Source organism: Prionailurus bengalensis, chromosome F2 (genome assembly GCF_016509475.1).
Source record: "Prionailurus bengalensis isolate Pbe53 chromosome F2, Fcat_Pben_1.1_paternal_pri, whole genome shotgun sequence".
In the NCBI taxonomy this organism is placed as follows: domain Eukaryota; kingdom Metazoa; phylum Chordata; class Mammalia; order Carnivora; family Felidae; genus Prionailurus; species Prionailurus bengalensis.
Genome location: NC_057353.1, coordinates 63,488,958 through 63,505,561, shown reverse-complemented (window position 1 = coordinate 63,505,561; position 16,604 = coordinate 63,488,958).

Here is a 16,604-nt window from a genome sequence, read left to right as displayed (position 1 = left end):
TACCATCATCAGCTGCTTTGTTTCAAAGCTCTTGCTTCAACTCCTTTTTGCCACACTGCCATCTCCACTAATTTATCTCCTCTATGTCCTGCCTAGTCACAATCATACCCTCCTCACTAGCTCCCTCCCAGTGCCTGGCTCCCTCATCAGCACCCACTGGTCTATGACCGACTCTAACCTGGCCACCAACACCCTTCAAATGCAGCAATGAACAAATACATAATCAATACTAATCTAGCAATTGGTCCCGTCATATTCCTTCTGAGATTTCTGAGTTATAAGGATAAACTTGAGGGTCCAGATCCTGCATGAAGCTAGTGAGAGACCTAGTTCATTTCATTTCACAAACCCACAGGCCATTTCATTCAGCTAAATTAGATGAGAGTAGCTCCAGAGGCTTCCACTGTTAAGCTTGTAGGCTCCTCATATGTAAAGGCTGGAGAAGAAGGGGAGAGCAAAGGAGAGCCAGAGTGTGGTGTGATCACAGTATAATTTTCCTCCCTCTGGGAGCAGTTCAAGCATATTCTACAAATGTCAGGGAACCGATGACTCATCAAATAGTTGAGTGTTGGTTTTGGAAAAGGGAGAGGAAGTCACTGCTTTGGAGCTCAGTGATGGATTTGCACTAAGGTGAGATCTCATCACACCAGTGGGACTGAAATGTTGGCAGTAATCCCTTGCTCTCTTTGAGGCCGGGAGAGGTGCCATGTCCCCTAGATCCAGGAGTGGGGTGACGTGCTTGTAGCCAGAAAATATTGAGCCTAAGCCTTCCAAAGGTAACACCTCCTGTGCCTCCAAGGACCAGGGAGCTGATTGTAAAGTGAAGCCTCAATTTCCTTAAGACAAATAGGGGACAAGCCTCACCTATCCCACAACACTGGCAAAAGTGAAGGTGGGGAGAGCATCTGTTGCTTGGTTAATCTGGACAAATGTGAGCTGCAGATGAAAAACAGCTATAAGAGAGAATCTTCTAGACATTTCCACTCTTGACCCATATCTCTGCTACACTTGCTGAGTTTGGGAAGTAAGAAAGCACAATTATTGACTCAGAAGCATGAGAGGGGGACACAAACCCAAGAAAGGGAAAAACAACAATGGGTGGGGCTATTCAGAAAAACCACAGTTCCTTATGTAACACTTGTTTCATGTGAACTCATGTTACCTACATATTACAGATCACATGTGTGGCTGATGTAAATGATGTGTTGAAGTGGAGATAGTTCATGGAGAGTGAGACACCTTCTATGACTCTCCTTTTTTTTATGGTCTTGAGCAAAGATCATAACTTCCTGAACACTTCTGGATCCTCCAGAAAGTCTATAACTCTCCTGTTCAGTCTTTTCTTTTTCAAAATTATTAAGAGGTACATGTAGATGCTTGTGTAGGTTTGGTGGCAGTGATTGGGAGTTAGGAATGAAGTCCCATGGTCATAGGGCCTGTTCCATCTCTTAGTAAGTCCTGGTGGTAAAAGTAGGGAAAGGGAGGGAGACAAGAGCCTGGCCCTAGTTGTTGACAGCCAGTGAGGGACATTCCAATTGGAATGTAGTTTACAGGTGGCAACTGGGTCATCACTCAGCTTTTGGCCTCTATTGCAACTCTGGAATGCTGGGAAAAGGGCTACCTAGTAGCCTGTAACACCTACATGTAAAAAGAAAAGTTCAGTAGCAGTCCTCAGACTTCCTCTTCTCCCCTTTCTACTTTCTTGACCATTTGTCTTTGTCTCACATTGAAATGGCAAAATCCTAATGTTATTTTCTGCTTTTCCAGGTCCATATCTGAGCAATGTGGTGATGCTGGAGAAAGCCACATGACAGGGACATAGTGGATTCACAACATTCATGATCATCCCTCATATGGGCCCTCCATCTGTCCCATCAGCTCTCTCACGACCTTCTACAGTGACCACTGTCAGTCTGCCCCAACATCTGACCATGTTTCATGCCCCTTTGCTCTGAGCTTTTGATTTCTTCTCTTACTTTCAGTGGAAGTTGAAACCATCAGATGTGAATTTCTTCAAACTCAGATTAGCAAGGCTATACCTGCCCTATAGCAGAACCCATTTTTACTTCAAGTTACATTATTGCGGTGTCCCTCTTCCTGAGATCAAACGCCCCCCCTTGTTTTTAGATTCTGTATTCTTCTGTCTTTGCAGAGACCTTACACTAGCAATGAGTCCTCACAATAGGATCTTTTTATAAACAATTAAATATGCTTAACTCTCTTCAATCTGCAAAAAAAAAAAAATTAAATTCCTTTTATATTGTACATGTTTTCTTTTACAGCTTCTTCTTATATTTTTCTTCCAATAGTCTTCTAATCCTTTCCAAGTTTCAGAGCTAAACTTCTCCAAAAAAATCGGTCTACACTTGGGGCCTCCATTTCCTCTGGATCCCGCACCTGGCTTCTGCCCTCTTACTCCTCCAACATAGCTTGCTAGGTTCACTAATGATCTTGATGCCGCTTAATCCAATGACCGCTTTTTAGTTCACATTTTCACGACCTTTCAGCAGTATTTGACACTATTGACGCCTGCCTCTTCCACCATTACTCCAAAATTCCATACCTTCTTGAACTGCCTCCTCCATCTTTGGTTGAGTCTTCTTTCTCTTTGTAGTATCTTGCTTTTGTAACCTGCCATTAAATATGAAAGTTTCTTAGGCCTGCTTCTCTTCCTTTTTCCTCTTCTTCCCTTTCCTATCAGAAACCTCGTTGATCATGTGGCTGCCTTTAGCATGTAACCAGGGATGACCTTCCACTCAAGTCTCCAGTCCAGATCTTACCTCAGAGTCTCATACTTGTATATCCAAATTTCTATTCAGTATCACTCCTGTATGTTTCAAAGGCACCTTATGCTCATGATACCCAAGACAATGTATATACTTTCCCTAAACCCACTTTTCCCCCCAGTGTTCACTATTTCAAAGAATGGTAGAAAGTTGAATCCCTTTTGCTATAATCTTTGATCCTACTCCACCATCACCAAACCTGTCAGTTTTACCCCTCTTTCTTTTTCCTCCTTTCACTTTGCTGCCTTCATCCTATGCTTGTTTTACCCTTGCTGCTCACATGAGCTACAGTAAGAGCTTCCTGTTTGGTCTCCCTGCATGTGTTGTGGTCCTTTTCCAACCCACACTTCATGTGACAACACGAGTGGTCTTCCCAAATGCAAATCTAACTATGGGTACCAATCTTCTCCTTCCTCTTTCCTCTGTCAGCTATCTACTTAAAAGTCTTTAATATTCCATTTCTCTTTGCCAAATACACACACACACACACACACACACACACCCCAAAACAAAAAGACAAAAACACACGTGCAAAAAACCCAAAAAAACAGAGACCTTTAATGCGACCAACAGAATCATTTTTTTGCACTGGTTCCTGCCTCCCTCTCCAGCTCCATCACCCACCATTTTCTTCCTCACTTTGCATGCTCCTGTCACACAGGACCTTTCTTGTGTCTCTTGACTAGGTTGGGTTCCACGTGGACACAAGTCTTTTGCATGTGCTATTCCTTTTTCCTGGAATAAACTTCCTTTCCTCTTCTGCCTCATTCAGTTGCAGTTATTCTTAAGCTCTCAAGATAAACATCATGTTCTCAAGCATTAGATTACCTCACAGTACAGATCAGATTCTTTTGGGGTGGCATAGTATCACAGCACACATCTTTGCTTCGGATAGTATATTCATTTAGGCTTCATATCTGTCTGTCTGACTGGACCATAATTGTACATTCATTTAGGCTTCATATCTGTCTGACTGGACCATATGGACCATATGGACCATATGGACCATAATGGACCATAATGGACCAAATGTAGTGATTTGCTCAGCATTGTATCCCAGTATCCAGCACACTGTCTCATATTTGTTAAGCACACAACAAATATTTGTAGAATGAATGAATCAAAAGTCCTATTAGGCCCCGTTTTCTTCATTTTGTCTTCGCTGTGAGGCTTACACAGTAAGTGATAAGAGTTGCGTGACCAGTATGGGTATATCTGACTCCAGAACCCCAAGAAATACTGGTATACAATAGCTTGTGCAGTTACTAGGGAAACAACCCATTCACAGTGTGTTATGTGTATGTGTGTGTGTTTTATTGTTGTTATTGTTTTAAAATAGGGACCCAGAATACAAGATAACTTTTTAAAGGCTCAAATCATCTCGTAATTATCACACAGGCTGTTATTAGGAGAAATACCTAGAAAACGTAGAGCTTTCTGTGAAACAAGGACCATGAGATTTTACCATAGATTAAAGGGGCTTAGATGTAGGTTGATTATAGTTCTGATTTACACTTGTTGCTTAGGTGTAATTATTAATTTAACTACATATAATTACAAAAATACATTAATTATAATAATAATTAATAATTTAATTTTAATAATTCTAAGCTGAATTATTAAAGGTAGGTAGGTTTTCAACATGGGTAGAATGGCCTGCTAACCTTAAGGTACATATGAGCAAGGCCACAGAGACATCAAACATGCATAAATTATTTAGGATCACCAGGAGCTTAGTAAGAGAGGGCAGAAATAGGTTGGAGAATGCAAATTAGATCATATCTTTTTACTGTCTAATTAGGAGAGAATAATGAATGAAGAAAGATGGTTGAAACACATACTTTAGATAAATCTGTAGGAACAGACATGGATCTGAGATATGTAAGAGGGATGTAAGAGAAACTTACTTGAAACAGATACAGTAAAAGGTGATGGAGAGTTAAAGTTGGACAATAACAGCAGTAAAGAAAAGGGACTTGGTATGCAGAACCAGTATGAGGTAGAAATGAATGTTTGGTGAGTGAGGAATGATTAGATTGGGGAATGACTTATTCAACAAATTCTTTTAACACTTACTTTGTGCCAGATATTAGGAGTGTTGTGGTACAAAGGTGAAAAGACTTGATTATTGATCTCAAGGAAATATGCAAAGTAATACTTGTAATGAATACAAAAAAATATTGGAATGAGGCTATGTTCAAGGAGCAGTTAAATCATAAAGAAGAAACTTTTAAGTCTTCATGAGTGCATGAGGATAAGCATCATAGAGGAGGTATTGACCTGAGGCTGAAAGAATGAGCACAGGAGGTGGTTGGGATGAGACAGATCAATGCTTATGTCTTTATCATCTTTATGTTCCTAGAACCCATTATAGTGTTTAGAAAATTAGAAGATCCTAAGATGCTTGGGTCTAGCAAGAGACTGCTACAAAGGGAGGTAGAAGATGATGAAGCAATGAAGGAGAGGAAGGAAATAATGACAATTCAGAGGTTGAACTTAAAGACTGCTTTGGTATCTTCCACATCCTGAATGGTGCTGTACTAGCTTGAAAGAGCTGGTTCTGTCTTTGAAGTTTGCTAGCCTGCAATTAGGAGAGCTTAGCCATCAGGGGACTCTGACTCAATAAACAGAATTGCAAATTTCTATTCTAATTACATTCAGAAACCTTAAAAGATTTGATTATATTTTGGTCTAAGGGACAGGCCACAGATTTAAAGGAGTCAGAAGTCTTGATATTTTCTGGAATCTTTCTGCTCATCTTTAATTGAAAGGATATTTACTTTGAAACTCTATTTTCAGGTCAATCCAATTATGCCTCTCCGTAACACATGCTCTCATTTCACCTTGGCAGATTGGTTTCATTAGAAATAATCCATGGTGGGGGTAATGTTAACATAATATTGCTTCTAAACTAGGCACAGTTTGATGAAAGATTTGGATGTACTTGGTGGGTTGCCGTTCCAATTTCAGACGTTTTGCTGGCATTCCCTGAAAGTCTGCCAAGAGCAGGGGATGACAGCTAAATGGGCTTTTCATACTCCTAGTGTGGTGGTGGAGGTTTAGCCTTGTGACTCTCTCTAAAAGCCTTGGGGAACTGATGATCAAGAGGCCCCAAAACTCCTCGGGGAAATGTTATTTCAAATGAGTACTCGCCAATTCCAAATTACCAGTTAAAATTTGAAGATGAATTAAGTCATCTCTCATATTTATACATTGTTTAATATAATTTGCAACTCAATGCCACATGCATTATCCCATTTGTTCTTCATAGTAACTCTGGGTTGTAGTTAAGAATGGCCTTGCTTTTTCCATTTTACGGGTTTTACGGATGAGGACTAGGTTTAAAGAGAGTAACTTGTTTGTCCATATTTGCACAGATAATTAAATGTTTATGAGGTCTGGGAATCCACTTGGTCTACTCACTCCCAGTCGAGTGCTTATTATACTTAACCATGAGGACTTTAGATGGTAGAAGTTTAAAATATATTCATTGAATAAATGACATTTCAGTCTTTGCAGCAGATAATGTCCAGACAACAGGTTTAGGCAGGCATGATGAAGATAGAAAAGGCATGAAAGACAATGAAACTTCTCTTCAAGGTTTGGACTTTGGTATATCTTCCTGTTAGCACAATGGCAGTCTTACTGATCCACTAATCCAAATGTGTGTCACTATATCTTTTTTTTTAAGTTTATTTATTTTGAGAGAGAGTGTGAGTGTGGGGAACGGCAGAGAGAGAGAATTCCAAGCAGCCTCTTCATGTCAGAGCAGAGCCCAATGTGGGGCTCGATCCTGTGAACCTGAGGTCATGCCCTGAACTGAAATCAAGAGTCAGGGGCTTAACCAACTAAGCCACCTAGGCGCCCCCTTATTACTTTATCATACATTTGCCAAGAATCTCCTCCCAAGACAGAGAGGGCTCTATTAAGAATAGGGAATGCCTGTAATGGAAATCTTTTATGGGTAGAAATTTCATTTAACAAAGGTGATCTGCCTTACCAGCTTAATGGTATAAATGAAGCTCCTTTTTTGATTTTTTTGATATTCAAATTAATTGCATCTCAAGTTGCTTTAGCAGAATGGCATTGCCAGTCTAGATTCCTGTACCTGCCACAGTGATTTTTCAAGAGAGAACAATATGACTCCCGTATTGTGTTCTGCTGCTAAAGATAGCTCTTTGGTTTATTCTTGTATGAAGATGTTATTTTCACAATGCTCATAAGTGCTGTTCAATCAGGAAGAACTTCCACATCAGCAAAAATCAGTGCTCTTCCTATGAGCAGCATACCTTGACTTTGAACCTAAATCATATGTCCAGGCTCCATCTTTCTTCATTGTGAGTTCCCTCTTCAAGGTCTTTGGTGGACATCATCATAATCTAATAAAGAGAGTGGAATGTTGAAACATGGAATGGAAGTTGACAAAGCTTCTACCACTCATGTATCTAAAAGTTCTTTAGCCTCTGTGCAAACTTGCCCGTCTAATCATGCCAGTGTTTTCAATGCAACAGAATATCAGGAGGGGAATGGTATGGGAAAATATCCCCAAACAATTCCATTTAATAATGTCCACTCACTTTATCATTACATGTCTAAGAGAGGCATTTTAAATGACTCTTCCTGGAATCAAGAAAGCAAGAAGATATGTCTTCCACATCTTTTACATAGCAAAAATGAAGAACAAATTAATGTTTGCCTGTCAAGGCAACTTGATATAACTGTTGCAGACTGAAAAAGTTGAAAGCCTTACTGTCACACAGATATTTGAATACCTTTGGTGTGGGAATAGACATTTGTTCTGACATTTGAATACTGAATGTATCTAAAAAAGAAATGTAAACAATTATATAAGAATAATGAATTTATGAACATCTGATTTATACCCACATAAGCTAAATTTCACTCTATTGTCAGAAAAAGAGAGCAGAATGAATTTTCTTATGTTAGAATGCTTGAAAGGGAGGGGCACCTGGGTGGCTCAGTCAGTTAAGCATCTGACCCTTGATTTCCACTCAGGTCATGATCTCGTGGTTCGAGAGTTTGAGCCCTTCATCAGTCTCTGTGCTGACAGTGTGAAGCCTGTTTGGGATTCTCTCTCTCCCTCTCACTCTCTGCCCATCCCCACCCCCTCTCAAAAGAAATAAATAAACTTAAAAAAATAGAAATTTTGAAAGGGAGAGAAATGGACAAAAATGATTTGACAGGAAAGGCAATGGAGCTGAGTCCAAGAAGGATAAGAAGCCTCAACTACGTGTCGACATTAATACCAAGGTTGATCTGTGGCTCGTGTAGAAATGTTGGGGTCAATGGACTAGACAAAGAACTGCCATGAAGTTACAGGTTATTGGGACAGCTGCAGTGGAGCTGAGTAGCCAATGGCAGAGGGGTTCAAGTTCAGTGGCACTGGTGCCATCTATAATGACAGTGAGTATTTTATGGCAATGACATCAGTGGGAGTGGTGATGATGTTTTGGTTGTTTTGTATCATTTTATTTTCTTTGGAACATAATTTTCCAGCTTTCCTGTCAATTCTGTGAGCTACCAATTATCTTCCAGTAACTTACTATTTTTGCCTAAAAAATAGTTACTTTGTCACTTTTTGTCATTTATAAACAAGAACCCTCACTGATGCAGATACTGGTACCAGGAGTACATGCAGGCATATCTCGGAAAATGTGAGAAATATGAGACAATCTGAACCAATTAGAACTGAAGCAGTGGAAGTTCAGCTTGAATTCAGGGATGAGAATCTGAAAGCTCATGGCACACAGTTGGGAATCTGCTAATTAAATTACCATCCATGGTAATCTAGAATGAAGTGTACACCAAAGGCAAGAATTTGGTAGACTGAGTAGTTTAATGCCCTAGAATGGAATCGAGACCCACAGGAATGTGAGAAGTATGGGTTGGGGTGTGTATTATTTGGGATCTCAGCAGGAAGGAGATGGTACACTCAGATGGGATTTTTGAGGAGAGTTTAACAGAGGGCTTATTTAAAATATTGTGGGCAGGGCCAAGAAAAGTCAACAAGGGATGGTGAAGTATCTTAGGGATTTGAACTACAAGATCCCTTGCTGCCCCCTATGCTTAAAAGTGCAAGGTGTAATTATTAGAACCTAGAGAGAACTATCGTTGCAGCTGTAGTTGTAAGGTTTTCCAACAGAAACTGTGGGCTCTGGTAGAAGAATCCAGCCACTGCTAACTCATGGCCTAGAAGGTTGAGGGCCAGGAAACAAATTCCCCCCATCTCCATCTGAATCTCCCCCTCATCCATTCCATTGGCTGGACCCAACTCAAAGCTGGAAGGTTAAGGTCACCTGGTTGATGCAGTACATGGAGATCACTTTTCTGGAGTAAAGAGCAGGAGGAAAGAATGAAGTGTAGATCAGGATGGGCAAGTGGAGACTAAACATCACAGGGCAACTAATTCTAATGACACTAGCTAACTTTGAAAAGATTGACCAATTCAAATTCCTGCATTCTTGGCTCAAGGAACAGACTGAAAGAGAGGTATTTTTTATGACTGTGAATAAAGAATATCTTATTGCTTGGAGGCTTAAGATTGGGATAGTCAACAAGGGATACAGGAGTGCTGATACATAGGGGCACTTGTACCCCAATGTTTATAGCAGCACTCTCAACAATAGCCAAATTATGGAAAGAGCCTAAATGTCCATCAACTGATGAATGGATAAAGAAATTGTGGTTTATATACACAATGGAGTACTATGTGGCAATGAGAAATAATGAAATATGGCCCTTTGTAGCAACGTGGATGGAACTGGAGAGTGTGATGCTAAGTGAAATAAGCCATACAGAGAAAGACAGATACCATATGTTTTCACTGTTATGTGGATCCTGAGAAACTTAACAGAAACCCATGGGGGAGGGGACAAAACAAACAAACTAACTAACTAACAAACAAACAAAAAGAGGTTAGCGTGGGAGAGAGCCAAAGCATAAGAGACTCTTAAAAACTGAGAACAGGGGTGCCTGGGTGGCTCAGTCGGTTAAGCATCTGACTTCGGCTCAGGTCATGATCTCATAGTCCGTGAGTTCAAGCCTCACGTCGGGCTCTGTGCTGACAGCCTGGAGCCTGGAGCCTGCTTCTGATTCTGTGTCTCCCTCTCTGTGACCCTCCCCCATTCATGCTCTGTCTCTCTCTGTCTCAAAAATAAACATTTAAAAAATTAAAAAAAAACACCTGAGAACAAACTGAGGGCTGATGGGGGGTGTGAGGGAAGGAAGGGTGGGTGATGGGTATTGAGGAGGGCACCTTTTGGGATGAGCACTGGGTGTTGTATGGAAACCAATTTGACAATAAATTTCAAACAAACAAACAAACAAACAAGATTGGGATGGTCAAAAACCAATTTCATTCTATGGTTTAACAATTTACAATATCAATTCAATTCAAAGTTTCATTAGACTTCTCCTAAAGCTGGGACAATGAAATAGGAAGAGACTCCTAGATTAGAATGGGAATATGTGGGAGAATTTAGTGTAACTAAAGTGAGCCTTCATGTTGACTCGAAAGAGCTCCTCCCTTTCCTAGCTTGCTGGAAGGCTTTGTTGCAAGGGAAAGCCAATTCTCCCTTTGTCCTCTCTCCACCAACTGCATTGACTTTCTATGTCTGTAAAGTTTGCTCCTAGAATACATGGGATAAAAAATTGGGATGCCTGTGTGGCTCAGTCGGTTAAGCATCTGCCTTCATCTCAGGTCATGATCTCATGGTCAGTGAGTTTGAGCCCTGCATCGGGCTCTGCGCTGACAGCTCAGAGCCTGGAGCCTGCTTTGGATTCTGTTTCCTTCTCTCTCTGCCCCTCCCCAGCTCATGCTCTGTTCTCTCTGTCTCTCAAAGGTGAATAAACGTTAAAAATTTTTTTAATAATAAAAAATTAAAAATTAAATTAAAAAAATTAAATATGAGAAGAGAAACCTTATACTTCAAAAGTATTATAAGAATTTACTAATTTATGTGGACCAATATCTAAGATATATGTGCAGGAATGTATTCTAAGGGTGTCAGATTAAACATAGAAGATGCTCATTTTATTTCAGGCAGAATTTCTTGGTATGGATCCATTTTCTGGTTATTTTGGGCTCAATGTGTAGGACTGAACATCTGGGAGTGGTTCTACTTGTTCACTTTGTTGATTGAAACCCGGGCCTATATGAAAAAGATGCCAGTTTCATTGTAGAGATAGAATTCATAGACTTTCAGAGATAAGAAGGTTGAAATGGATTAATTACGTATGACTCATTCATTCATTGCCTAATCATGGCCTTCCAAATAGCCCACATTGCAGCTTGACTCTTTTGTTTGTCTACTCTGCTTCCCTCCTCACTTTTCCATTGGTGTTGATCCCAAGGGATCTCCTAAATAAATATCCTGAAAACTAAATGCCATCTCAGAGTCTACTTTCCAAAGAACTCAACTTGTAGCAACAGTTATAGCCTCATCTCAATTACAAACAGGAGAAACGTTTGAAACCATATTACTTTCCTTAGTGTGCATGTGTTTGTGTGTGTGTGTGTGTGTGTGCATGTGCGCACTTGTTTTCCTTTTTTTTCTCTCTCACTGTAACCCATCTTTACATGTATCAACATATAGTGTATTGTTGGGGGCTGACTTTTAGTTTAGTCAAAGTGGCGGGATAACAAGAAGGAGAATGGACATCATTGTAAGATGCTGGACCTGGAGCTGGTGACAGAACCAGATGAGGCCATATTTTGCATCCCATTAGGAGATGGTGAGAATTTGGTTGTCCTTTGGTTGTCATTGTGTTCAGAGCAATATTTTTGGAAATGTTAAAAAGGGAAGAAGGATCTGGGAAGATGTTAGGCAAAGTGGAGGATTGTGATGAACACTCTTCTTTGGCTGCCCAGAATCTAAGAATGTCCTTTGTATTTTGGGAAAAGTCCTAAGAGAGGTGGGAGGTGATTCTGTCTACAGAACTGAAAGAAGTGGACCATCTTCTCCTTAGCTCCGCCATCCAGTAGCTGGGGCAGTGACATGTGACTCATGTTTAGCCAGTGAGATTCTTCAGCATCAAAGTTTAAATGTTGAGGGAATGATGCAAGTGGCATGGTCAGGTAACATGAATTCCTGCAGACTGGCAGATTCACAAGTCCATGTCATTAGAGCAAGAATTTGGTGGCTGAGAAACATTCCACCTGGAAGTGTGGCATTCTAGTCAGACAATCTCTAGGCGGGACCTTGGCTGGGTTTCATTTGGTTCCCCCTTCTCTTATCTTCTTGTCACTTCTGTAAGGTCTCCAACGCTTGTTCAGTCAATTCCCTTCCTTCTTGAGTTAGGCAGAATCTGTCTCTATAATTTGCATTCCAAGCTCTAACTAGTCATATAATACTCCAGGGCAACTAAGTCCTAAGAGTACAGGTACCTAATGGGGTTGGGTAGTTCAAGCTCTTGAACTTTAAGGTAGATCAGTGCAGGGTAGCTAGAGATAGAGGGGAATGAGCACTCCTGAAAGGAGATCCTGGGATGAAATAACCTCCCTGTTTTTTGCCCTAAAAAGCCTGGGGCATTGCAGTGAGGGAAATGACTCAGTGATAGGCCAGCAAATATAACTGACAGGGACCTACTGTTCTGTGGCCCTCTGTCCCTTGTAGTCTTTATTCCCTGTTTCCATATTTATATATGACACTGGGACATTTTGTGTTGGCAGGAATACATCTCAGATACTCCCTCCCTAAAAATGAGAAAAACCTGATTTTATTTACAAGTGATTACCAGTGAATTGAGGAGCAGCTGTATCATAGACTAGGACTGGTCACTTAGTGAAGGGCCCAGGGTTATCTTAAAGGCCCCCTTTCCAGTTCTGCCACAGCTGTAAAACTAGAAGAAACAAAGAAGTCTGTTGGGTTCTTCAGTCAGGAACTTGAGAGCCATGGACCTTCTCTCCATCAGAGTAATTCCCTAATTCATTCACTTAAATGCATTCTCAAATTTATAGGTCAGATTTATGAAAACCATAGCAATGGCAAGCGAAGAGTTTGCTTGGCAAATCCCAATAGGCTGCCAAGGCAACTACCAGCCATTACACATTTCTTCATGACTCTTATGACATCCTCATTGCAACAGGTAATTAACACATCTCCTCTTATATAAATGACAGATGATGTTAGAGAGTGTTACACTTGTTTTAGTAAATCCATAAGAGGAGAAAGTTAAGGGGCACCAGGGTGGCTCAGTTGGTTAAGCATCTAACTCTAGATTTCCACTCAGGTCATGATCTTACAGTTTGTGAGTTTGAGCTTTGCATCGGGCTCTGCACTGACAGCGTAGAACCTGATTGGGATTATCTCTCTCCCTCTCTCTTTGCCCATTCCCGGCTCATTCTCTCTCACTCTCTCTCCCTCTCTGAAAATAAAGAAATAAACTTTTTTTTTAAAGAAAGGCGGGGGTAGTTAATCCCTTAGGATTAAGGAAGGGGTTGAGAAAGGAATTCTGAGCTGTAAAGACCATCCTAGAGACCAAGAATAAACAGAGCAGAGTTTCTCTTGTAGTCTGAAGTTGGGGCACTGTTAGCAAAACACAAATATTCCCTTCTGCTATGGACTGCCTTTTTGTGTCCCCCCCCCCACCTCCTACACCTTCAAATTCAAATTTCCCAATACGATGGTATTTAGAGGTGGGACCTTTGGGAGGGAACTAGGTCATGAGGGTGAAGTCCTCATGAATGAGATTAGTGCCCTTCTAAGAAGGGACATGAGAGAGCTCTCTCTCTACCATGTGAGACACAGCCAGAGGATGGCCATCTGCAAACCAGAAAAGGAATCAAACTGGCCAGCACCTTGACCTTGGACTTTCTAGCCTCTAGAGCTATAATAAATAAATAATTATTGATTAAGTTGCCCAGTCTACGATATATTCTATTAGAGCAGCCTGAGCAGACTAAGACCAAGATAGCTTTCAACTAGGAAGACAGCACGTTTCTCTTGACAAGATGGGAAGTCATTCACTGAAGGACTGTGAGTAGAGTAATGGCTTGGATCTCATATACAACTCAACTATAGTACTAATTCACCAGGAATTGAGAAAACATATAACCTTAGGAGAATTATAAATGGAACATCCATCATTTTGCTTGTTAAAATTCATCGAGCCCTTACTATATGCCAGCTACATGCTCAATGCTGTACATACATTCTCTTATTTCATTCTCTCAGCCATGCTCTGTGGTAGGTTTCACTCTGTTCACTTTACGGATGAGGCTCAGAGAAGATAAAGTCACTTGTCAAAGCCTCTTTTTCTGTGTGACAGATTTACCATCAGAACCCAGTTTTGTCTGATTCTGAAGCCCAGGCTGTTTTTACTAGAGATGGAGCAAAACATCCATGAAACTTCTGCCCACAAGATAGGCGTGTTTGTCCGCGCAGAGCTCATCCCTGTCCTTTTGAGGTTAACAACAACCAGTGTTTTTTTTGTTTTTTTTTTTTTTTACCACATGTCCCTGGGTACCACTGTCAGATTCAGAACCCCAGGCTGCCCTGAAATTCGATCCTACCCAGTGTGGGATCTTTTATATTTTTCTGTTCTTTGGCCTCACGGTTTACATAAAGCACAACATCAATCCAGTTTACCCTGGAATGAGTTCTAAAAGAAAGCACATTACTTTACATGCATGAGGAAGAGAAGATAAGGGAGTTAGGTTTGAAACCAACTTTGTTTGTGAGAGCCTTTGTTTTGTCACAAGGGCCTCTGTCACGTGTACTTTAAAAGAACCCAAACAACCAAACCACTGAGATGAAGAGTGGTTTTAAAGACATACGGTTTGAATCACCCCTGTTCCATGGAGTCACAGAAATAAGAGCTGAAAATGACCTGCTTGGCCATCTTGCCCTTCCGGAGCCAGAACAGATGGCTCCCTGTAGATGAGGCTGCCTTAGTTCTGTGGGGTTCGATGAGCTAAGTGTTGGGGGACTCCTCATTTCCCTCCTCTATGAGTCGGCCACCAAACAGTTCTTATTGCTTGGAAATGTTCCCAACCCCAAGCCCAAGTTTTCCTTTGCTCCATTTCATTTAATTATTCCTCCTTTATGCTGCTGGGCCTCTGACTCATTCTTTTGTCTCTAGCAGTTTCCACTCTCCCCAAAGAGTGGAAGTTTCCCCAGTGCCGGGGTTTTCCCAAACGTTCACCAGTGCTTCACCTTCTCTGAGCTAGGGAACATCCAGAATGAAGCCCCGAGAGTGGCACACAAACAAGATGGTGCTTCCAGAGGTGGTGATGACTCTGAGTTTTCCCCAGGTCTTCTCTTCATAACTAATATATATTTTTAATGTTTATTTATTTTTGAGAGATCGCAAGCAGGGGTGGGGCAGAGGGAGGGGGACAGTGGACCTGAAGCAGGTTCTGCACTGACAGCCAGCAAGTTCAATGTGGGGCTTGAGCTCATGAACCTCGAGATCATGACCTGAGCCGAAGTCAGCTCAACCTACTGAGCCACCCAGGCAATCCCATAACTAATATTTTTTAAAAGCTGCTCTCAATATCCCAAACGACAGAGAGGAGTGAACACGTATCTCAGAGGGATCTGCAGGTAGTCCGAAGTAGCTTGAAATTTCTTTGACGTCCCCTATTTTTGTCTTGAATATTTAGATCTTAAGTGCACCTGTGTTTTATTTCGTGAGAAAATGTTTTAAACGCTAACCAGTTAAAATCCTCAACCCTCCTCCATCCCCCAATCTGCAACCCCGCCCTGCAAAATCCTCAAGTCAAATTGTCATTGCAGGAATGTGCTTCATGCTAAGTCTGTGACCTCAAAAAACCTTAAACATTGTAACAAGATTACAGATTCCAGTTTGAGAAGCATGACTCTAAGAAGTACGAAGTACTATCAGAGTCAGGTGAGGAATGAAGGATCTGGAATAAAGGAAGTGTTGAGAGACAGTTTAGTTAGTAGGAAATGATTGTGCTCTGTCTTTGGGCAGACTAGAGTTTGAATCCTGGATCTGTGAGACTCAGGATGGTTATTTAACATTTATGACATTCAGCTTCTGCATTGGGAAAAATGAGGATAACAGACTTCTTCGTACGGTTTTAAAGGGAGAATATTTGCAAAAACACTTAGTGCAGACTTAGCAGAGATGACATTAAATAAACGTTACTTGCTTTTTCTTTTGGGGGAGGGAGATGGAGATGGAGACGGTCTTGGGCAATATTTTAAGGCCCCCCACCCCCCTTAGCATTGAAAAGAATTTGTGTTGTGTTGGGGGCAGGGGGCATGGGTGTCTACGCATTCTCTGAGCTTCACTTCTCCTCTCCAATCTCCACCTTTGGCCTTGGTTTCCTGAGTCTTTCCTCAGCACCGCATCTATCCAGCTGGACCTAGGATCTGCACGAATCTCATTAACTCCTTCTCACCAAGAGATGGTCTGGTGTTTAGTGCTTCTTTCCCTGTTTTGTTTTATCAGCCCCTTATCTGTCTCCCTTTCATATGTTGTTAGGCCCTGATATCTTTTTGACTCATTTACCCCTTCTCACAAGTGGGGAGCCAAGTTGACAGGTCTTTGTCCTTTGAGTATTTTTAAAAAACCAGTCCAGTGTCTGATTCCCTTCTGATTTTGATAATACGTTGAGGTAGGAGGCGGGACCTCACCTCCTGCTAAGGAAGCCCAAGGAGCCATATGTTTCCCTATCCTCAGCCCTGACAGCTAGAACATGGGCACCTGCTTATGCTTGGTCAAACAGGTGCTTCTGCCTGGATCTCTGAATTTGAAGCCAGTAATTCAGAGCAGCAGGAAACAGGTCAGAATTTATTCCAGAGGCTCAAGTGGTGGCCCACACTGCAC